The sequence below is a fragment of the Mustela nigripes genome, chromosome 6, assembly GCF_022355385.1.
Source record: "Mustela nigripes isolate SB6536 chromosome 6, MUSNIG.SB6536, whole genome shotgun sequence".
Classification (NCBI taxonomy): Eukaryota; Metazoa; Chordata; class Mammalia; order Carnivora; family Mustelidae; genus Mustela; species Mustela nigripes.
Window position 1 is genome coordinate 42,617,513 of NC_081562.1, and position 23,115 is coordinate 42,640,627.

The 23,115-nt window shown below is 40.1% G+C and overlaps 1 protein-coding gene across 3 annotated transcripts in view; it reads right to left on the reverse strand.

The window, feature by feature from the left end:
• GLIPR1 (GLI pathogenesis related 1) overlaps positions 1–14,839 on the reverse strand; it is a 41,216-nt gene extending 26,377 nt beyond the window's left edge. For all 3 annotated transcript variants that reach the window (XM_059402442.1, XM_059402443.1, XM_059402444.1), the window contains exon 1: positions 14,713–14,839. The gene's annotated coding sequence lies outside the window, so the exon portion shown is untranslated. The remainder of the gene's footprint in view (positions 1–14,712) is intronic.
• Positions 14,840–23,115: the final 8,276 nt, after the last annotated feature.

Consider the following 23,115-nt stretch of genomic DNA (forward strand, 5'->3'; position numbering starts at 1 on the left):
ATTTATCTCTGGTAATAATTTTTCTTCTTCTTCTTCTTTATTTTTTTTTCAAAGATTTTATTTATTTATTTGACAGAAATCACAAATAGGCAGCGAGGCAGGGAGAGAGAGAAGGAAGCAGGCTCCCTGCTGAGCAGAGAGCCCATCTGGGGCTGGATCCCAGGACCTTGAAATCATGACCTGAGCTGAAGGCAGAGGCTTTAACCCACTGAGCCACATAGGTGCCCCTCTTCTTCTTTTTTTAAATGATTTTATTTTATTATTATCATTCTTTTTAACGTTGTTAATTTTGTTGTTGTTGTTGTTGTTGTTAACATATAATGTATTATTTGCCCCAGGGGTACAGGTCTGTGAATCATTAGGCTTACACATTTCACAGCACTCACCATAGCACATACCCTCCCCAATGTCCATAACCCAACAACCCTATCCCTACCTCCTTACCCCCAGCAACCCTCAGTTTGTTTCGTGAGATTATGAGTCTCTTATGGTTTGTCTCCCTCCTGATCCCAGCTTGTCTCATTTTTTTCCCTCCCTAACCCCTATGACCCTTGCCCTGCCTCTCAAATTCTTCATATCAGAGAGATCATATGATAATTATCTTTCTCTGATTGACTCATTTCATTTAGCATAATACCCTATAGTTCTGTCCACATCATTGCAAACAGAAAGATTTCGTTTCTCTTGATGGCTGCATTACATAGATATGTATATATATACATATATATCACATCTTCTTTATCCATTCATCTGTTGATGGACATGTAGGTTCTTTTCATAGTGTGGCTATTGTGGATGTTGCTGCTACAAACATTCAGGTGCTTGTGTCCCTTCAGATCACTACATTTGTATCCTTGTGGTAAATACCCAGTAGTGCAATTGCTGGGTCATAGGGTAGCTCTATTTTCAAATTTTTGAGGAACCTCCATACTGTTTTCCAGAGTGGCTGCACTGGCTTGCATTCCCAACAACAGTGTCGGAGGGTTCCTCCTTATCCTGGCCAACATCTGTCCTTTCCAGACTCATTAATTTTAGCCATTTTGACTGGTGTGGTTTTGATTTGTATTTCCCTAATGCCAAGTGATGTGGAGCACATTTTTATATGTCTGTTGGCCATTTGGATGGCATAAATGTCTGTTCATGTCTTCTGCCCATTTCTTGATTGGATTATTTGCTCTTTGGGTATTGAGTTTGGTAAGTTCTTTATAGATTTTGGATTCTAGCCCTTTATCTGATATGTCATTTGCAAATATCTTCTCCCATTCTGTCAGTTGTCTTTTGGTTTTGTTGACTGTTTCCTATGCCCTGCAAAGCTTTTTATTTTGATGAAGTCCCAATAGTTCATTTTTGCCCTAGCTTCCCTTGCCTTTGATGATGTTTTTAGGAAGAAGTTGCTGTGGCTGAGGTTGAAGAGGTTGCTGCCTGTGTTCTCCTCAAAAATTTTGATGGATTTCTATCTCACACTGAGGTCTTTCATCCATTTTGAGTCTACTTTTGTGTGTGGTGTAAGGAAATGGTCCAGTTTCATTCTTCTGCATGTGGCTGTCCAATTTTCCCAACATCATTTGTGAAGAGACTGTCTTTTTTCCACTGGACATTCTTTTCTGCATTGTCAAAGATTAGTTGGCCATAGAGTTGACGGTCCATTTCTGGGCTCTCTATTCTGTTCCATCAATCTATGTGTTTGTTTTTGTGCCAGTACCATGCTATCTGGGTGATTATAGGTTTGTAATAGAGCTTGAAGTCTGGAATTGTGATGCCACCAACTTTGGTTTTCTTTTTTCAACTTCCTCTGGATATTTGGGATCTTTTCTGGTTCCATATAAATTTTAAGATTATTTGTTCCCTTTTGTTGAAAAAAAAAAGATTTTTTTTTTTAAGATTTTATTTGTTTATTTGACAGACAGAGATTGCAAGTACGCAGAAAGGCAGGCAGAGTGAGAGCTGGGGAAACAGGCTCCCTGCTGGGGCTTGATCCCAGGACTCTGGGATCATGACCTAAGCTGAAGGCAGAGGCTTTAACCCACTGAGCCACCCAGGCATCCCCAATTGATGGTATTTTGATAGGGATTGCATTAAATGTGTAGATTGCTTTAGGTAGCATAGACATTTCCACAATATTTGTTCTTCCAATCCATAAGCATGGACTATTTTTCCATTTCTTTGTGTCTTCCTCAATTTCTTTCATGAGTCCTTTATAGTTTTCTGAGTAAAGATTCTTTGCCTCTTTGGTTAGGTTTATTCCTAGGTATCTTATCATTTTGGAGCAATTGTAAATGGGATCGACTCCTTAATTTCTAGTTCTTCTGTCTTGCTTTTGGTGTATAGAAATGCAAGTGATTTCTGTGCATTGATTTTATATCCTGACACTCCACTGAATTCCTGTATGAGTTCTAGCAGATTTGGAGTGGAGTCTTTTGGGTTTTCCACATAAAATATCATATCATATGCAAAGAGTGAGAGTTTGACTTCTTCCTTGCTAATTCCAATGCTTTTAATTTTTATTTTTTGTTGTCTAATTACTGAGGCTAGGACTTCTAGTACTATGTTGGATAGCAGTGGAGATAGTGGACATCCCTGCTGTGTTCCTGACCTTAGGGAAAAGCTCTCAGTCTTTTCCCCATTGAGAAGGATATTCACTGTGGGTTTTTCATAGATGGTTTTGATGATATTGAGGTATGTACCCTCTATCTCTACACTGTGAGGAGTTTTGATCAAAAAAGGATGCTGTATGGGGCACCTGGGTGGCTCAGTGGGTTAAGCCGCTGCCTTCGGCTCAGGTCACGATCTCAGGGTCCTGGGATCAAGCCCCACATTGGGCTCTCTGCTCAGCAGGGAGCCTGCTTCCCTTTCTCTTTCTCTGCCTGCCTCTCTGCCTACTTGTGATCTCTCTCTCTGTCAAATAAATAAATAAATAAAATCTTTAAAAAAAAAAAAAGGATGCTGTACTTTGTCAAATGTTTTTTTCAACATCTATTGAGAGTATCATATAGTTCTTGTTCTTTCTTTTATTAATATTTTGTATTGCATTGATTGATTTGCAGATGTTGAACCAACCTTGTGACCCAGAAATAAATCCCACTTGGTTGTGGTGAATAATCCTTTTAATATACTGTTGGGTCCTATTGGCTAGTATTTTGGTGAGAATTTTTGCATCTGCGTTCATCAAGGATATTGGTCTCTAATTCTCCTTTTTGATGAGGTCCTTGTCTGGTTTTGGGATCAAGGTAATGCCGGCCTCATAAAATGAGTTTGGAAGTTTTCCTTCCATTTCTATTTTTTGGAACAGATTCAGGAGAATAGGTCTTAATTCTTCTTTAAATGTTTGGTAGCGCTCCCCTGGAAAGTTGTCTGGCCCTGGGCTCTTGTTTTCTGGGAGATTTTTGATGACTGCTTCAATCTCTTTACTGGTTATGGGTCTGTTCAGGTTTTCTATTTCTTACTGGTTCAGTTTTGGTAGTTTATATGTCTCTAGGAATGTATCCATTTCTTTCAGATTGTCAAATTTGCTGGCGTATTGTTGCTCATAATATGTTCTTATAATTGTTTGTATTTCTTTGGTATTGGTTATGATCTCTCCTTTTTCATTCATGATGTTATTAATTTGGATCCTTTCTCTTTTCTTCTGGATAAGTCTGGCCAGGGGCTTATCAATCTTATTAATTCTTTCAAAGAACCAGCTCTTAGTTTCATTGATTTTTTTTCTACTGGTCTTTTGGTTTCTATGTTATTGATTTCTGCTCTGGTCTTTATTATTATTATTATTATTATTTTTAATCTAATCTGATACCCCGTGTCTTTTGATTGGGGCATTTATCCCATTTACATTCAGGATGACTATTGAAAGATGTGAATTTAGTTTCACTGTATTGCCTGTAAGGAGATCGTTATTGTATATTGTCTCTGTTCCTTTTTGGTCTATGGCACTTATAGGCTCTCTCTTTGCTTACAGGACCCCTTTTAATATTTTATGTAGGGCTGATTGATGTTTACAAATTCTTTTAGTTTTTGTTTTCCCTGGTCTTTCTGTGACGCTGAGGGATCTGAAACCATACTGTCCCTGGGAGGGCTTCACCCCCTACTTAGCCTCTGGAGTGATGTCCGTCAGTGGAGCAGACTTATCAAAGTTCTGATTTTGTGCTCCACTGCTCTCTCACTTGACAGAAACCTCCCTCCCCCCGCCCCAGCCTGCGGTCTATCTTCCCATATGTTGCCGCGGATTCACCTTTTCGCAAGTCCTACCTTCTGCAAAGTGGTCTATTTTCTGTTCCTAGAGTTGCTCCTCTTCTCTTTGATCTCTTGTTGAGTTTGTAGGTGTTCAGGATGATTTGATAACTATCTAGCTGAACTCCTGGGACCTGATGATATTTTGGTCTCTTGCTCCTCTACATCTTACCCCTCTTCCTTAAAGGATTCTATTTTTAAATAATCTCTATACCCAACTTGGGGCTGGAACTTACAACCTTGAGGTCAAGAGTTGCATGCTCTACAGACCGAGCCAGCTGGGTGCCCCTTTAATAATAACTTTATTCTAATAAAGACTCCTAGTTTAGATTCTTCTAGGCAGTTAGGGAGGGGGAATGATTCCCCTGAGCCCACAGGGCCTTTATTGCTTTCAGTTCAAAATAGTCCACATTTCCAAGTGGCATATTTTGGGGAGATTTGTTCTGAATCCCTTCATTTTCAACTCTTTATTAGAAAAAATACATACTCTAACCAGAGTTTTCTTCCCCAAGCAGAGCCAACCACATCGTTAGGATAGTAATGTACACTCCACTGTTTCTTGCTCTCACTGACTAACATAGGACCACAAAGCCTTGCAAAACCATCCATAAGAGGGTGTCCAAGGATTTGTTTTCCATTAGTTGGTGAATAAATCCATTTCCACCAATAGTCTATGCTACTTTTCTAGGCACAATGCTACTTTTTGGGTCATTTTTCTTGTGGCGTCACTATTCCATAAAGGAGCCAGGCCATAAGGATGGGTCTTAAAGCAAGGTTCCATGTCCAGGTCCTTTTTAGTTTTTATTTACACCTCCTCTCTGTGTTCTTATGGGATATAGATTAAGAGGTAAATCCAAGAGATAGTCCCCATGCTGTTCAGAATCTTTTCTTACTGTCAAGGTTAAAGAACTTTCTTTTGGTTCAAACTCAGCCAGAGTTCCCTCTGGGAGACTCCTTAGTCTTCATGAAAATAGGATTTTGACCAAAGAAGGCAAGGTATGCCCAGAGCTGTACTTAGACCCAACAGGAAATCCCAATCCACCATCTTAGCCACTATGCAAAATATTTTCTTTATTTCTATATTTGTTGAGCTCCTGTCATGTATTCAGCTTCTACTTGTCATCTCCATATACCATCCTTCCCTTTTTAAAGCAGAAGAGTTAGGTTCTTGTCTCATGGAGTTGAAGAATGAATCTCACAGACAAAGAAGAGTGAGCAAAGGGTTAGAAGTTTATTAAACAAGGATACAGAAAAAGCTCTCTGGAGTGAAAAGGGTCTGGACAGGGTTGCCAATGAGGACCTCCATTGTCAGTCTTTTATTTAGAGCTGACCAGGGAGATTTTGGTCATATCATGCTTGTGATGTCTTGGCTTGAGTAAGGACTGGACTGGTGATAACATCTTTAATAGATTACTTCTTTTTTTTTTAGGGTCTGGTCATTCTTTGTTGGTCACAGATGACTATCATAAAAAGGACAACTCTCCCCACATGTCTAGGGCAGGGGTCTGGTTTGTTCCCTTATCTCTGGTTTCCTTACACCTCCACATTTTTGTGAGCCTGATCCCATAGCCCCCTACCTATCTCTCCCTACCTAGCCTTGCCTATTCCTTACTCATTTTTAGTATAATATGACCCAGTCTTCCAAATTCTCAGGCCCAAATATTGGAGTCTCCCTTGATTTTTGTTTCACACATTTCATGTAATCCATTAGCAAATCTGATTGAAATATATCTGGAATCCACCCACTTCTCCCCACTCCCTTTTCAATCAACCTATCTTCACCTCCAACCTGGATTATTGCATTACCTTCCTAAGTAGACTCCTCGCTTCCTTCCCTGTCCCTACTCTATATTCTCCTGCCAGCAGCCAGAAGCATCCCTTCCATAATAGAAGTCAGTTATATCACTCCTTTGCTCAAAACCCTCCAAGACTTTGATTTGGAAATGAGAAACATGAAGAAATAGCCCCCACACTGTTTCCATTACCTGATGAGTGGCAACAGGTATGTACAGCGTCTGGGGGTTGCAGTTTAAAAGGTGGAAGCTTTCTAGAGTTGCTGGTTGCCAGCAGTTGTAGAAAAATCCTTCTGGTGCTTGACAGCAACAGAAGTGATGGTTTTCTTATTGGCCAGACCTGGGCATTGCTCTAAGAAGGGTAGACTGTAGTCTGTGTTTCCAGCGCCCTCAGTCACCTGGTCAGCTAATTTCTTTTAATAAGGGCCTTTTCTGCTTAATTTTGCCAGAATGACTTGTTTGCAACTAAGAATCCCAACTTTTTGAGGAGGGGGGAAAAATCCTACTAAAAGATTCCATTTTTTAACATTCTGGTGCACTTTTCAACGTTTCATAGACATACATGTGTTTTTAATATATACATATACAATAGACATGCAGAGATTTATTTGTTAAATGAGGACATGATTTTATGCAATTTTGTATCTTGCTAATTTTTCTCTACTTATCTTCATTTTATAAGTATGTTTTTGGCTATTTTAAGTTTTCATTAACATTTTGAGGGCTGTACAATGTTTCCTCAAATTAATGCATTATACTTTAGGTAACAAATTATTGTCGGATATTTAGATTGTCTTCAGTTTTTCTTTATCTTCTTCATATATAATGCTGCTATGATTATATTATATATAAAGCCTATTCCAAGTTTAGTAGGATTGATTCCTTAAAATTGAATGACTGGGTAACAAAGTATGGATGTTTGTAAGATTCCAAATATATAGTGTCCAATTACCCTCTCAGAACTTGTATTAGTTTATACTTGCAACACCATCATGTGGATATTGAGCTCATATATTATCCTAAATGTTGGAATAATGTATAAATATGAACCTGGTTATACATATTGTCTTAAAGAACCTGAGCTAGACACCAGCTGAAGCAGTAAACATAGATTTTATTTAGAAACTATTGCAATAGGGGTAAAGAGTCCCCAGGATAGAACTGGGCTCAATTCTGAATGCAGTAAAGACAACTCAGGATTTACAGCCAAGAAAACAAGAGTTGAGGAAGGGGTTGGGGAATGGAAAATTATAAAGAGCAGGCCAGACTGATTGGATATCATGAGGAATTTGATTAGATATTAAAGATAGTCATATATCAAGGGTGAGGGAGATTTTCTCTTACAGGGGCCAAGGAAAGGCTACCTCAAGATGGGCCCCTCTGGAGGCTTATGCAGAGATTATTTTGAAGTTGAAGATTATTTTGAGCTGAAGGTAAGCAAGACCCTGTGAACTCAAGAGAAATTTTTGCCCCTCCCTTAACTAGATAGAATAATCTAAACTGGGGGTCTTTCCCAGAACAGGGATTATTAGCAGAGATAAGTTTTATCTGAGTGAACTATCTATATGTCAGGGGAAGCATCTAATTACCAAACATCTGCTCTTCTTATCACCCCCCTGTGAAGTACATTCCTTTCCTCCGAAGTCCTAGACCTCTATTCCCTTCTTAATATATACCTCGTTTTGCTTGACTGCCTTTGGAATTTCCTAGTCTACATGGATTCCCTGTACATACATTATTAAATTTTATTTTCTCCTGTATGTCTCATGTCACTCTGATTCTTAATCCAGCCGGAAAGACCTTGCAGGGATGGAAATTCTTGCTCCCTGATACTCTCAGCTGATAGGATTGTTGATAAAGTTGGGCTATACAGGTCTGGCAAGGATGGGAGTGGGGGACAACGTTGAGGCCCAGTCAAGAACAGGACTTTGGAGGAGTCTGATTGAAGTCCCATCAAGGAGAGCATCTGGTTGACATACATATTAAGTACTTCTTTTCTATCCTTTTGCATGCTGAGTTTTAGTTTATCACTTCAGCCACACAGACCTCAAGGAACAGTTTTTTTCAAAAAGGAAGTCACTTGGAACTTCTAAATTTTGCCTTCCACTTAACAAGAGAGATGGCATCCAAATGAAATTTATAAGCACTGGGATCAATTCTGCTCAATCTCAAAGAGAGTAGTCACTTTTAAAAAAAAGAACTCAAAGATGATGTTAGCATGAGACTTGAGTAACATATATTTCTGAACTCTTAAACATTGCCACACTTGTCTTCCTATATATATATATATATATATATATATATATATATACACACAAGAATTATGTATACACATTTCTAAAAACTTCCCCTAGCTTGATCTGTTTCAGAGGAAAACATTTACTGAAGCATCACATCCTCTGGTTGCATTTCTTAGTTTGGTAAGAGTCCAAATATGACTTAACTCAGTTTTAGCATAAAATCTGCCTGATCCTCCTTTTTCTGTTTCTCTGTGGAGCGATGCTGTTCTGATTTGAAGGTAGCAAGAGAGAAGTTCTTATTGTGCCCTCCCTCAAGTGCCTTCATGGCAACCTCAGAGCCTGTTTTTCGTGCTACCACGGTTACACTACCAGCCTCACAGTAGCTCAGCAAAGAGCTTGATACCAACTGCACATTGTGTGCAGGAAGAGGAACTCTCTTGTGGAGAGGCTGAGAGCTGGTATGTAGTTACCATAGCAACAAGCCTTCACCTTCCGCCATTTTGCTTTTACCCTGCCCCTCACTGAAAAGACAAATAAGCCTATCTGGACTATTCCGCTTACACCAAGAGGGTGGCGCTCTTCTGCCAGTTCATCCTGGTGCTTTCACAAGACAGAGATCCATGATCTTATACTTTCCATTATAGTATGGCCCACCATGTTCTCAGTTAATGTTCACCCTCATTAGTATCCTGGAAAGTGTGTACTATATAGCTAAATATTTGATGAGGAAATTAAGTGTTAAGTAATTTCCTCGAGTTTACAGCAAATGAAAGAAGCTTATCATATTTTTTATTAAAGATTTTATTTATTTATTTGAGAGAGAGAGAAAGAAAGGCAGAGCATACATGGAGGGGGTGGGGCAAAGGAAGAGGGAGAATCAGGTTCCCCCCTGTGTGGGGAGCCCCATGTGGGACTTGATCCCAGGACCCTGGGATTATGACCTGAGCTGAAGGCAGACTCTTAACTGACTGAGCCACCCAGACACCCCTCATCTCTCTTCTTTATACCAATGACTCCTATCCATATCCTGTGCATTTGACAGTTCACATCACCACAATTTGTCATTGTTTTAAATCAGCTCTCCCCAGTATTTCTGGGTTTTGGCCATTTGAGAACCACCACGTGATTTCTCTTTGCCATAATGACAACTTTTCTCTGGCAAAGAACATAGGTTGAAGGCACTTATTCATTCTCATTCTCTGTATCTTAGGATGTCAGGATCAAAATTCTCCCAGGTTTCTACTGCTGCTTCCATTGTTGCACAAGCTTTCTTCAGTAAGACTTTGTGAGTACATGACATCCATTTGCACTGAATTCCATTCTTACCCTCATCCTCCTCAGACCTCCCCTAAAGTCCTCAAGGACTTGGGCCATAGCCTATAACTGTTGTCTCCATTTAGATATCTAACATCCTGCACAAACTTTTTAGCCCATTCAACTTAAATGATTTTAAGAAATCATTCACATGGATTATCAACTAGGGTTGCTGCACTTCCAAACTCTAACTGGCATTACTCTACCTCTAAATTCCTACAATCTTCTGCCTCCCACCTCCCAGTCCCTGTTACTAAATCGGCTGCCTGTGCTTTTGGTGACTCAAAAGTTTCTCATCTTATTCCTTCATTCATCCTCTCCCTTGACTCTGGCCTGCTTGTTCCTTTTCTATCTAGCCTAGATACCAATGATCAGGAATCACAAGCATGTTCACACCAGTGTCTTCCAAATTCTTATTTTGGAATCTCTCTGTGAGCTTGGTCAGCCAATCCTTGATCAAAGAATGTGTGTTGGTTTAATTTTTACTAAGTAGAATTATAGAAAGTAGAAAAACTATGTTGATGGTCATCATCACCATGGTTTTTTTTGTTTGTTTGTTTTGTTTTGTTCCTCAGCATTTTAAATGAGATACATTTTTTATTTTGAGCAGTGGTGTATCCAAGCCTTTTGCAATCCTTAAGCCACTGACCCACCCTGAGGAACTGGTCTCCTGTAATTCAGCTTCCTTAAGCTTCTCGGCAGGCACAAAATGCCAAGTTCTTCTCTGAATCAGTGATTCTGTTCCTTTTGACACAAGTCTCATTTTCTTACTTCTTTCTTTGTCCAACTCCTACTCATCCCATAAGGCTCAACTCAAATGTTTCTCATTCTCTGTTGCATTTTCTGACTCTCCTTTCCTTTGTGTTCTCTTTTTCCCTTTACACACCTGTTCTCCTTTTCCACTAAATTATGACACAGAAGCAGTTTGTCTTCATTACATTACCTCTTACCATCTTTGCTTCTGCCTTAGTCCTTTCAAGTTTTACAACAAAATACAGACTGGGTGGCTTATACAACAGACCTCTATTTCTCACAGTTTTGGAGACTGAGACATCCCACATCTGTGGGCAGGCAGATTCAGTTGGTTGTCAGAGGCTTCTTTCTGGCTTGTAGAGGGCTGCCTTCTCACTCTGTCATCACATAGTAGAGAAAATGAGAGAAAGAGAGAAATCTGGCTTCTTCCTCTTCTTCTTCTTTTTTTTTTTTTAAGATTTTATTTATTTATTTGACAGAGAGACAGATCACAAGTAGAGAGAGAGGGGGAAGCAGGCTCCATGCTGAGCAGAAAGCCCGATGTGGGGCTCCATCCCAGGACCCTGGGATCATGACCTGAGCTGAAGGCAGAGGCTTTAACCCACTGAGCCACCCAGGCGCCCTGTCTTCCTCTTCTTATAAGGACACTAATCCCTTCATAGGGGCTCCACCTTCACAACCTCATCTAGACTTAATTACTCCCTAAAGACCCTGTCTCCTAATACCATCACACTGAGGGTTAGGGCTTCAACATATGAATCTGGAGGGGATGCAAACCGTAAGTCAATATACCCTCTAATTCAGAATCCCAACCTCAAATTATATTAAGTAATCAGAAGCCTTGTGTTTATGAAGTATTTGCATAATGTAAGATGCTGCTAGATTTAATCATTCATGAGATAAGCTTGTCATGTATCTGAACGTGAGTACCTCGTTAGGTATCTGAACATAACCCAAGTGTTTCCAGGTAGGAATACGGGATATAAACAGTCAAAGAGATAATGTAGCCAATATAATCATAACATCGAGACTTACCCAGTTAACATCTATACTATTCAAGTAGCTCCACACTTTTAGCCTAATAAATTTCTCACTTGGGAGAAGGAAATGGTTTTGAACTTGATCAACTCAAAGGAAGTGGTGGTTTCAACAAGATGTTGCTGTTTCCTTTCAATGTTCTAGTTCTTTTTTTTTCCCCTTTGTTTTCTTTTGGCAGTTTCTCTGCTAAAACATCTTTAGTATGTTATGCCAGTTGTGGTTCCATGGGCAACTGTATTTTTATTACAGGCCATAAAAGACTGTTTGCTTTCTTAAATATAAATATAATTTAAGAAACAAAAATGTTTTGGGGAGTGCTTGGGTGGCTCAGTCAGTTGAATGTCTGCCTTCAGCTCAGCTCGGAGTCCTGGGATCAAGCCCCAGGTTGGGCTCCCTGCTCAGCAGAGAGCTTGCTTCTCTCTCTGCCTGTGCTCTCTCTCTCTCTCTCACTCTATCTCAAATAAATAAAAGGAAAAAAGAGAAAAAATGTTTTTAAAAATCTTTAATTCATTACCATTGCTATAAAATACTGTCCTTCGTCTCTGACCCAGAAGTCCTGTATTTTCTCTAGTATCCTTGAAACTGTGTTTGACTAACTTGTTAGTTTGCAAGCAACATACAGTCTTGGACCTTTCATAGTTATCTTTTTTTAATTATTATTTTTTTTAATGGGAGGCTACTTAGATTTTTTCTTTATTCTCACGTTGGTTTTGAAGGTGGACTCATTCAAGAATTTGCTCATTCCAACTAAATCATTTAATCTATTGACAAAAAGGTATTTGTTAGTTTCATTTATTATTCTTCTAATTTCTCCTCCAGGATCTCTAGTAGTGTTCCTTGTTTTATTTCTGATGTTGATAATTTTTGTTTCCTCTTTTTTTTTTTCATAAGCAGTCTTGCTAGGGAGTTACCATTTTTATTAACCCAATATAGGTAGGTTCAGCCAGGTTTCCATTGGGCTACCTACTGTAAGGAGGGCTAAGAGCTTAGGAGAGGCTAACCCAGCAGAAAGGATTGAGAGATTGGAAGCCAGATCAAAAACCAAATGGGAACCCTACCAATGGACAGTGTCTGAGTTCATACGATAGCTAAGATTGAAGTCAGCAGAGACGAAACAAAATAAAATCACACACATGAAAAAGCAAGTTTGTTCTGATAGCTGTTGGGTTCGTTATCAAAGGAACGAGACTGAGACAAAGTTACGCAAAGCCTTATTCTATGCCAAGCATTAGACGTTAGACTGACTGTCCAGGGAAATGAGGCTGAGACAAAGTGAAAGTAATGTAAAGCTTTATTTTATGCCAAGCATTAGAAGTCAGACTGACTGGCCAGGGCCACCTCCCAAGAGAGCGATGCCCCTTAGTCTTACAGGCTAGTTTTTATTGGGCACATTCGCAGACATCTACAAATGTGGCTTTGGCTGATTGGATGTCTCCTACCTGTATGTTTTAGTAATGGTTACCTGGAACCAATACTAGTAACTGCTGAGGCATTTATTAGACAATAAAATGGCCTTGTTTTAGGTATGTGTTTTAGCAACAGTTACTTGGAACTGATATCAATAACTGTTGAGGCATTATTAAACAGCAAAATATCTACCTAGGCAACATGGAGTCACTATGGCTAAGTAGGCCCAGGCAGGCCCTAGGGGGTTAACATGTTTTAATGTGGAATCGACCCCAACATCCCCTCTTTTCTTTGGAGATTAGTCAATTCTTTGACTTTTTAAAGAATCAGTTAGTGCTAGAATTAGGATGGGAACCGCAGGTTTTGTCCGTTTTATTCCTGCAGTAAGATGTTGGAATCCCTCGGGTCCTCTATAGGATGACAGTAAACAATCCCTTCCAGTGAGACTTTAAGTTTTTCACTCGGTGGCGGTGTATCCAAACCAAGTCTTTGGGTTGGTAAGGCTGTGGTTTTACCTCCGTTTTCATCTCAGTGTAGGCAGTTCAGATCCCTGTGTGGGCTCCTTTTTAAGACAGACTGTAATGCCTGCAGTGACTGGAATACAGACTGATTAGTCATTTCCACTAGGGCAACCTCTTGTAGTCGTGGGCAGAGTGGAGGGGGTCTCCCGAACATTATTTTAAATGGGGTAACCTTGTGTAAGTAGGGTGTACATCGTGCCCTAAGGAGGACCAAGGGAAGGAGATCTACCCATCCACCGCCAGTTTTCAGAATTATCTTTGTCAAGGTTTTTTTTATGAGTCCTGTTCATTTTCTCTACTTCTCTGGAACTCTGGGGCCGGTAGGTACAATGTAGTTTTCAATTAGTGCCCATGGCCTTGGCCAATGCCCGTGAGACTGAACTCACAATTGCAGGGCCATTGTTTGACCCAATCACAGAGGCAACCCAAACCTAGGAATTATTTTTTAGTAGTTTTTGGCTACTATTCCTGCTATTTTATGTTTGGCAGAAAAAGTTTTTACTCAGTCTGAAAAGGTATCTATAAAAACTTACATTTTAAATTTTATTTTTGTAAAATCCACTTCCCAATAAACTCCTGGTTTTTACTTCTTTTTTTTTTTCCATCCTAGTTTTCCCGCTTCTACTGCCTGACATTGAGCACCTCTATCAACTATATCCTGAGCCATACGCCCTAATTTAGATACCTGAAATTGCTTGCCAGTGAGTTCCTTAAGTTTGTGTGTCCCTAAATGAGTGCCCTGATGTATTCAGTTTACTATTTTTTTTTTTTTTTTTTTTTTAGTCTGCGAGGAAGAATTAACTTTTTTGTCCTGGTCTTAGCTCAGTCCCCTTTATAGTTTAATTTAGTCCATTTCTTTTTTTTTAAATAGAGGTTTGACCTATAGCCTCTTTTTTTTTTTTTTTTTTAAAGATTTTATTTATTTATTTGACAGAGAGAGACCACAAGTAGACAGAGAGGCAGACATAGAGAGAGAGAGAAAGGGAAGCAGGCTCCCTGCCAAGCAGAGAGCCCGATGCAGGACTCAATCCCAGGACCCTGAGATCATGACTGAGCCAAAGGAAACAGCTTAACCCACTGAGCCACCCAGGCACCCCAATTTAGTCCATTTTTGTAAATATTTTAAATCTTCCTCTGAACAATCTGGTTTTTCTGGTAGGGCTGGAGCCAGGAGTGTAACCAGTTCTTGAGCTATTTTCCTGGTTGTTTGCTTTGCCCTTTGATCTGCTAATTGGTTTTCTTTTAAAACCAGATCAGTCCACTTTTGGTGTCCTGGGCAATGCATAATGGCCACCTCTTTCCGGTCCCAAATAGTCTGAAGGAGAGCCAGTATTTTTTGTTTTTAATTTCTTTTCCTTCTGCTGTTAATAGGCCCCTTTCTTATAAATAGCCCCATGTATATGGAGAGTAGCAAAGACATACCTGTTGTTCCTATAGATGTGCGGCAGGGCCGCTTTTCAGAGTTCCTGCTCAGGAGAAACCATCACAGCACCCGCACACCTCTTTCATCCGCCCCGTCTGTGAACAGAGTCCGGGAGGGAGTGTCTCTGAGATCTGGCCTTATTCCTGTGACCTGGGTTAGGACCTCCCCGCAGTTGTGTGGGTGGGGTGGGGTATCAGTTGGTTCGTTACCTGTTTCCTGGACTCAGTGAACACACTCCTTCTTGGAGATCAAAGTCTAAATAAGTGGCTTGTCCCCTGCAAGCGTGACTCATAGTCCTCAGCGACTATTAGCAAGTACTGTGGTCAGTCAGCTCCTCTGGCAGCAACGTGATTTAGCACTGCCAGGGACCAGAAAGTCACTTTCGGTTCGTTGAGGAGGAGGGCCTGATACTCTGTCACTCGGGCATTTGTTCTTGTCCAGCTGAGCTGGCCTTGGAACACTTTCTGTGGGTTGGACCACTCAAAAGCAAAGAGGGGCTGAGACTCTCTTGTATTCTTGACATCTAAGACAGTATATATGGTTCTCTTGGGGCTCAGGAGGGAGAGTAGGGTATAGGAGTTAGGCACCATTGGGTGGATATCTTCAATCCATTTGTTAACTTCCTGCAAGTCTTGAATGGGTCGGTATTCCCCAGTTTCGGCCTTTTGACAGGAAGCAAAGGTGTGTTCTATGGAGTTCCCTTTCTTTGCTTCCCAGGGGAGGGAGTACTGCCAGCCGCGAACAGCCGTGGGCCAAATTTAAAGTCCTTTTTGTTGTTTATTTATGTCTCTTTATGCCATTTGCCCCTTGTACCCAGTCTTCCTCCTCAGATAGTTTTCCCATAGGCTCTAGCAATGATGAAAATTGGGCTCCCGTATCCATCAAAAAATCAGTTGATTTCCCCTCCACCTCCATTTTTATACCCGAGGTTCGGGGAGGGGCTCTGAACCATGGCCCCTTCAGTCTCTGGTGGCCAGCATTGCCATCTTTTTTTGGGACACTCCTTGGCCCAGTGTCCTGGTTTTTGCAGTAAGCACACTGATCTGAAGCTAAGGCTTCCCACCAGCTTTCTTTGTACTTAGGCTTTTCTTTCCATTGACCTCTTCTACCTGCCTTTCTCCTGGTCATTGACCTCTTTTCCTTTGTTTCCTCCCCGCCTCATATAATGCCAAAACTTGAACCATTTTTCTAGTCTATTTTTCATCTTCTTGTGTATCTCTGTTTTTAAACACCTTTTCTGATATTCTCACTAACTCAGTCAAATTCTTCCCTTCAAATCCTTCAATTTTCTGAAGTTTTCTCTTTATATCTGGGGCTGACCGACCGGCAAAGGCAAGATTTATTGCCCTCTGATTTTCGGGCACCTCAGGGTCCATTGGACTATACATTTTATAGGTTTCCATAAGCCTTTTTAGAAAAGCCCCTGGAGACTCATCCTTATCTTGAGTTACCGTACTAACTTTAGATAAATTTATGGGTGTCCTTGCAGTCGCATGGAGGTCTCCCAGCAGAGCCTGGCAGTAGAAACGTAGACTCTCCTTACTTTTATCAGAGTTTGGGTTCCAGTCAGGGGGTTCCTTTGGGCAATAGTTCTTCATTCACTGGGGATTGAGGTCCCATGTTACTAATTCTGGTTTAGTTTGAATGTAGTTTTAGTTAGTTCTGGAAATTTTTATTCATTTCAGTTTCAGGATTTCAAGATATCAAAGATATTTGTCCTGGAAGTCTCCCATATGAATTTTCTTTAAGGCAGAATTTATTTTATAAGAGAATTAAAATAATTATAAATGACAAAAATTCAGAATAGATATGGTTTTACAGTTTAACTCGCAAGAAAATCAGGTTACTTCTGTGACACATAACATTTTAATAATTACAATATCACGTGATGACCTTATCAAAAGGTTAAAACTTTAGGAAATGCATAGAATTTCTATAATAGTTATAGCATCTACCCATATGTAACCCAAGGTTTATCACTGGTTTAGCAGTACTTTTTGAGTAATTAGCATACCAAGGAAAAGGCTTATGAGTCTAAGAGATCTCATTTATAATTTAAATCTTGTTGACAATTGCTAAAATTTAAGTTTTAAAGCACTGCTTAAATAGGATTACGGATAAAACAAAATACAGAAACTGGTTTCTCTGGGCAGGCAAAGAGAAAACCATATATTCTCTCCTTAACAGCAGATCAATTAATCTAAGAAAACTTTGTTTTTTGAACAGAAAGAAAGCAGATTTTTTATACAAGTGTTTTCTTAGTTTACATAATAGTCAATATATACTTGAGTGGATCACCAATATAGATTTGTCATGACACAGGGCTTTAGTCTTTTTTTTTTTTTTTTAAGAACAGAAACATTTTATAGGAAAAGTTTTATTTGTCCTTTTTTTTTTTCCTTCCTGTGAATGCATCCAGCAAAACTGATCTAATATGGTTAAATTTCCAACGTATTTCATTGTTCTCTTTCAAACCTATAAACAAAGGCAAATAAAGGTCACTTTCCCCAAGCCTTTAATGACTTACTAAATACCCTCAAGTTTAGTTTTTATTATTTTCTTTCATGTTCTGGTGCAACCAGATATTTTTAAGATAAAACTACTTACTCTCTTAGGCCCTCTTTTTTGTGTGTGCAGTTATTCTAAACTTACTATCAGTCATCAGTCAACTGCCTTTCCTCTGGTTTTTTAGACAGCATTAAAACTTTTAATAAAAACCTTAATGGCGTTTTTCTTTTGGTATTCTAGAATACATGGAGTCATTTCATGTGATTTATTATTCTGATGTGCTACATTTTAAAATTCATTTTAATTTTCATCTGTTCTGACCATACCTAAAATTTCTTTTTTTGAAGATTTTTCTTCATAAAACTTTTACAACTTTTTTGCATCTAGGTTTTGTCCCAAGCCATTTTTTTTTCAAACAATTATTTCATTTAGGAAAAAATTACCTTTTATCTTTAACAAAATGTATTTCTATTTCTTATTTTTTTATCTCCTACTTTTTACATATAGTGTTGTTTTCTCTTACTTTCATCAGTCTTAGTTATAGTTAGCAGAATTTTTTATTCTCAGAAATACTTTAGTCTCTAGTGATGGCTAAGTATTAACCAATTGTGAATGATTACAACAGAATTCTGTAGATGGCAAATTTATGAATCAGTCAAGCACAAAACATGTTTACCAAGAGATTTAAATTTTTTGCAGTAAGAAGTCAAAAGCACAAACTTGGTTCCATTAATTAATGCTGTAGTATTTTATCCTATTTGGTTAAGACCTAGATGTCCAGCAAATTTAATTCCACTTGTCATCCAAACAAACCTTTAAAGTTTCAGGTTATGAAAGACTTTGAAAGTTACTTTAACAATTACCCATTAAAACTTTGAGACAGACAGTAAAACATCAGTTTAGTTATTTCTTTGCTAATAGATTTTAACAAATAACATGAGCTTATTTGACCTTTAGGAAACTTTGATTGAAGTTTTGCATTTACTGCTGTAACTTTAAAGACATGTCTGCCTTGATTAAACCAACAAACATTACTTAGTTTAAATACTGATTTACATTTCACGTGGAACCACTCCACTTTTAATGTTTACCGGAGACATGGGTGGGAAGATCTGGGGTGGGGGGTGTTAGGTCCAGAGGGTGCTCTTTTTTTTCCTTGACAGTGAAGAGAGAAGGAGCCATGGTGCAGGAAGCACCAAGGATGGGCTAGAGGCCAGTTATGCAAGCCACACCCAAGTTGGTGCAGAAACAGAAGGGGGAGACAGACAGCAAAGGGGAGGGGCTAGGTAGTCCAGGTCGGGCCAGAGAAGGCAAGGAACTTCCCAGAAACAAAAGGAGTTTTGGCAGCTGCTTGGGAATATTCCTTAAAGTCTCTGTCTCGAGTTAGACCAACCACAGTTGGCTCCAGTTATAGCCATTAACACAAGAAATAAGCAAGGGAGAAGTCCCACATCTATTAGGAGGAATGGAGAGATGAAAGTCAGAGTCCCCTTACTCTCTGCTTGTCCCATTTCTTCAAACACAACAAACAACACAACAGACAACAAAAAGACAAGACACAGACAACCACAGACCCAGCGGCCCTTACCCAGAACCTGCTGCTGGTGGGGATTTTCTCCGTCCCCTACAAACATTCGCCGGTGGGGATTTTCTTGCTCCCCTAGAAACTAGCAACAACAGACAACAAAAAGACAAGACAAAGACACACAGACCCAGCGGCCCTCACCCACTGGTGGGGGTTTTCCTGGCCCCCTACAGACCCAGATGACCGCCTGGGGGGGGGCTTGGACCCCCAGACGATCTACCAGAAGAAGGATGAGGTGTCCCTTGCATCCACTCCAACCCTGGGGAGCATGGCTGCATCAAGCTTCTCCCCAGTGGGCCATACCCTGGAGTTCCACAGCCAGACAGACCAGATCTCACAGAATATGGAGATCTTACCTCTGGAGGTTTTTCCCAGAAATTCTGATGCTGGCTCAGTTCTCGTCGTTTGATCCTGGATGAGCCCCCATATGTTGGGTCCGTTACCAAAGGAACAAGACTGAGACAAAGTTATGCAAAGCCTTATTCTATGCCAAGCATTAGAAGTTAGACTGACTGGCCAGGGAAATGAGGCTGAGATAAAGTGAAAGTTATGTAAAGCTTTATTTTATGCCAAGCATTAGAAGTCAGACTGACTGGCCAGGGTCGCCTCCCAAGAGAGCGACGCCCCTTGGTCTTACAGGCTAGTTTTTATAGGGCACAATCGCAGACATCTACATATGTGGCTTTGGCTGATTGGATGTCTCCTACCTGTATGTTTTAGTAACGGTTACCTGAAACCGATACTAGTAACTGCTGAGGCGTTTATTAAACAACAAAATGACCTTGTTTTAGGTATGTGTTTTAGTAATAGTTACCTAGAACCCATATAAACAAAATGGCCTTGTTTTAGGTGTGTGTTTTAGCAATAGTTACCTGGAACTGATATCAATAACTGTTGAGGCATTTATTAAACAACAAAATGTCTACCTAGGTAACACGAAGTCACTATGGCTAAGTAGGCCCAGGGAGGCCTTAGGGGCTTAACATGTTTTAATGTGGAATGGACCCCAACAATAACCCTTTTGTGGGTTTTGAGGAGAACAGCTGTCATCAATGAGACAGCAAATTGCAACTTCCCTAATAGTTGAGAGAATGTAGGTCACACTTTCGTTTAAAACAAAAAGAATAGGATGGGCACCTGGGTGGCTCAGTGGGTTAAAGCCTCTGCCTTCGGCTCAGGTCATGAACACAGAGTCCTGGGATCGAGCCCTGCATCAGGCTCTCTGCTCAGCAGGGATCCTGCTTCCCCCACCCCCTGCCCCCTGGCTGGCCTCTCTGCCTACTAGTAATCTCTGTCTGTCAAATAAATAAATAAAAATTACAAAACAAAACAAAACAAAAAAAACAAAAATAACATAAAACTTAGAACTAAATATATATATTATTTGTTATTTTTATGAAAGACATTATCTGCTCATGTTGAGCTGGAAGATATGCAGGTATGAAATCATGGGTTTGCATGAGCAGGGAGCTCCAAGCAAGCAGTCCATTTCACACAGTCTTCTGCGTTTCAAATTTCACTCTTTTCAGTTTTTTGGTTTTTTTTTTTTTAAAGAGAGAGTGTGGGAGCTCAAGTACAAGTGTGGGGTGGGGGGGTGGACACAGGGAGAGGGAGAATCCCAAGCAGGCTCCACACTCAGCACAGAACCCCATGCAGGGCTCGATCTTACAGCCCTGAGATCAGGACCTGAAACCAAAATTAGGAGTCGGAGGTTTAACTGACTGATTCACAGAGGAGCTCCCTGAGGTGGTGTTTTGAAGGGAGAGATAGCTGCACAACAACTCATCCACAGTGACTTAACTACAATGGGGTATGATTTTTCTAAAATAGCAAGAAGTCCAAAGGTGGAGAGTGCAGGGCTGCTGCAGTAGCAAAACGATGCCCTTATTTCCAGCACTTTCTGTTTTCCGATCCCACCATCCTTAGCATGTGGCTTTTGTACTCATGCTTATTTCATGGTCACAGGGCTACGGCTCCATCCATGGTTTCATGTCCACACTCCAAGTACAAAGAACAAAGAGGAGGAGGGTTTCTATTTCAGACTGGGGACACAATGGAGATAGCCAGATGCTGCTTTGTGTAGGGGGCATGAAAATAAGTTGCCTCTGGAGAAGTTATTCAGAAAGCTGCATCATTCATGTCTCCCCCCTCATTGCCAACTCCCTTTCTTTGATACGATTCAGCTAGTGATCTACCTTTATCACCTGCAACGTGAGTTGAAACACATTCTTTTAACCTGGAATATTCCTCCTTAGTGCTCCATCACAACTCCCCTGCCATGTTTTGCCTAGTAATTTTGTTGCTGAAACCCACTTTCCCTTCTCTTCCATTGTTCAATACTCCAGAGACCAGTATTGATTGAAAAGGACTAGGAGCTTTATTCAGGAGGCTGGCCACCTGCGGAGGAGGAAGACTATGGTTCCAAAGCCAACTCCAGGCTTTCTGCCTCCCCAAGAGGGTTTTAAAGGGATAAGGTGTGATTTATCAGTGGGGGGAGAGGTGCAGTGGCCTGTGACATTTCCTTATTCATGGAGATTTCATGGTGCCCATTTACAGCTTTCCATGAGACAGGCTTTCTGTGTTGTACAATTCCTGTTCTGTGATGGGCAAGGGCTTTCAGTGCTTCTTCCGGAAAGAAAAATAAGATTTGTAGCTACGAAAGGAAGGTTAGTAATTCAATCATGTAAAATGAATACCTGCTAAAGGTCACCATACCAGTTATGAAGATCAAGGAGGCTACAATTACTTAAAGTGCCTGTTTTAATTTTCATTTATTCCTCTGCTTAGTGGTTGAGATGGATTATTGAGGGCACCAGTTCATATTACATTTCTTGCTCCTTTGTGTCTGTCTTATACCGTATGTCTATAAAATGCTATTATTCCTTGGTCTTTTGGTATCTAAGTTTGGCTTTGTATATATGGATAGTCTTGTCTTTTAGCCTTTTTTTGCATTTGTCAAGGCCTCAGTCATGAAATCAAATGTCCCAAAATTGTCAGTAGCAGAGAAAACCTAGTTATAACTTCTTACTCCCACAGACGCTGAGCCATGTAACTTTGGGATAGGTTAATGGACTAAAATGTAAGCATGTCTTTAGTAAAATATAAGCTGGACACAAAACAACAGCAATTTCAGGGACCTAACCCTGTCACAGCTTGCACAAATAAAACATATCTTGTTTTCTCAGTCACTAGCACTTCTCTCCTCTGAATGTGACTGATGGGTGTCAACATGACTCGTCCATACATTTTTCTGACTGATCCATATTTTAAGATGAAAAGCTCATGGCTTTTCTTTAAGTCCAGCATCTAAATGATAGTATTTTAAAGTCTGGTTCCCTGTGTCCTACTTGCCAAGACAAATGGTTAGACCACTGGTCATTGACTGAATCCTTATCAATCTATCTATCTATCTATCTATCTATCCATCCCATCTGCTTATCCCAGCAAGGGTTTGTGTTAGATATACTGTATATAACTGTCCATATCGCTGATTACGCACCCCCCCTATTTTTTTCCCCAAATTTTTATTTATTTCATAGAGAGAAGTAAGAGGAGAGAGCACAAGTAGAATGTCTATAATTGCCTTTCAAAGGGAAAATGGCAAGTAACTGGATCAAGTATCCTTAATTCAAAAAGTACAACGTTCTTTCCTGCAGCCCTCCTTCCGTCTTCTGCTGGAAGAACAGTGGCAGGCAGAGGGAGAAGGAGAAGCAGGTACCCCTCTGAGCAAGGAGCCCAATGCAGGCTTTATCCCAGGACCTCAGGATCAAGACCTGAGTCGAAGGCAGATGCTTAACCGACTGAGCCACCTGGGCACCCCACTTTTCTTTTACTAGAAATTTTCTGTTAGCTGGCATTCTTTCAGAAAAATAATCTTCATCAATCAAGCATTGCCATCCGCAATGAAGCGCTATCTTGTTTTTTCTTTCTGCACATAGAGACTCATATAGTGGGGAACACACCTTCAATGTCAGAAGTAAATCATCTAGCCCCAGGGAGATGGCTTCTCCTTATTTACAAACAGATATCTGAATTTATCATTCCCATTTAATTGGGTTATTTTGATGAGCTGCATGTTTTTTATTTAAATGCTTTTCTGACAATGCCCAGGTTCTTACTGGCATCTTTGATCTTAAAACTGATGGGGTCCTTTATTAGTAAAGTCTCAACCAAGGCATTCAGCCCAGTAGAATGTCTATAATCGCCTTTCAAAGGGAAAATGGCAAGTAACTGGATCAAGTATCCTTAATTCAAAAAGTACAACGTTCTTTCCTGCAGCCCTCCTTCCGTCTTCTGCTGGAAGAACAGT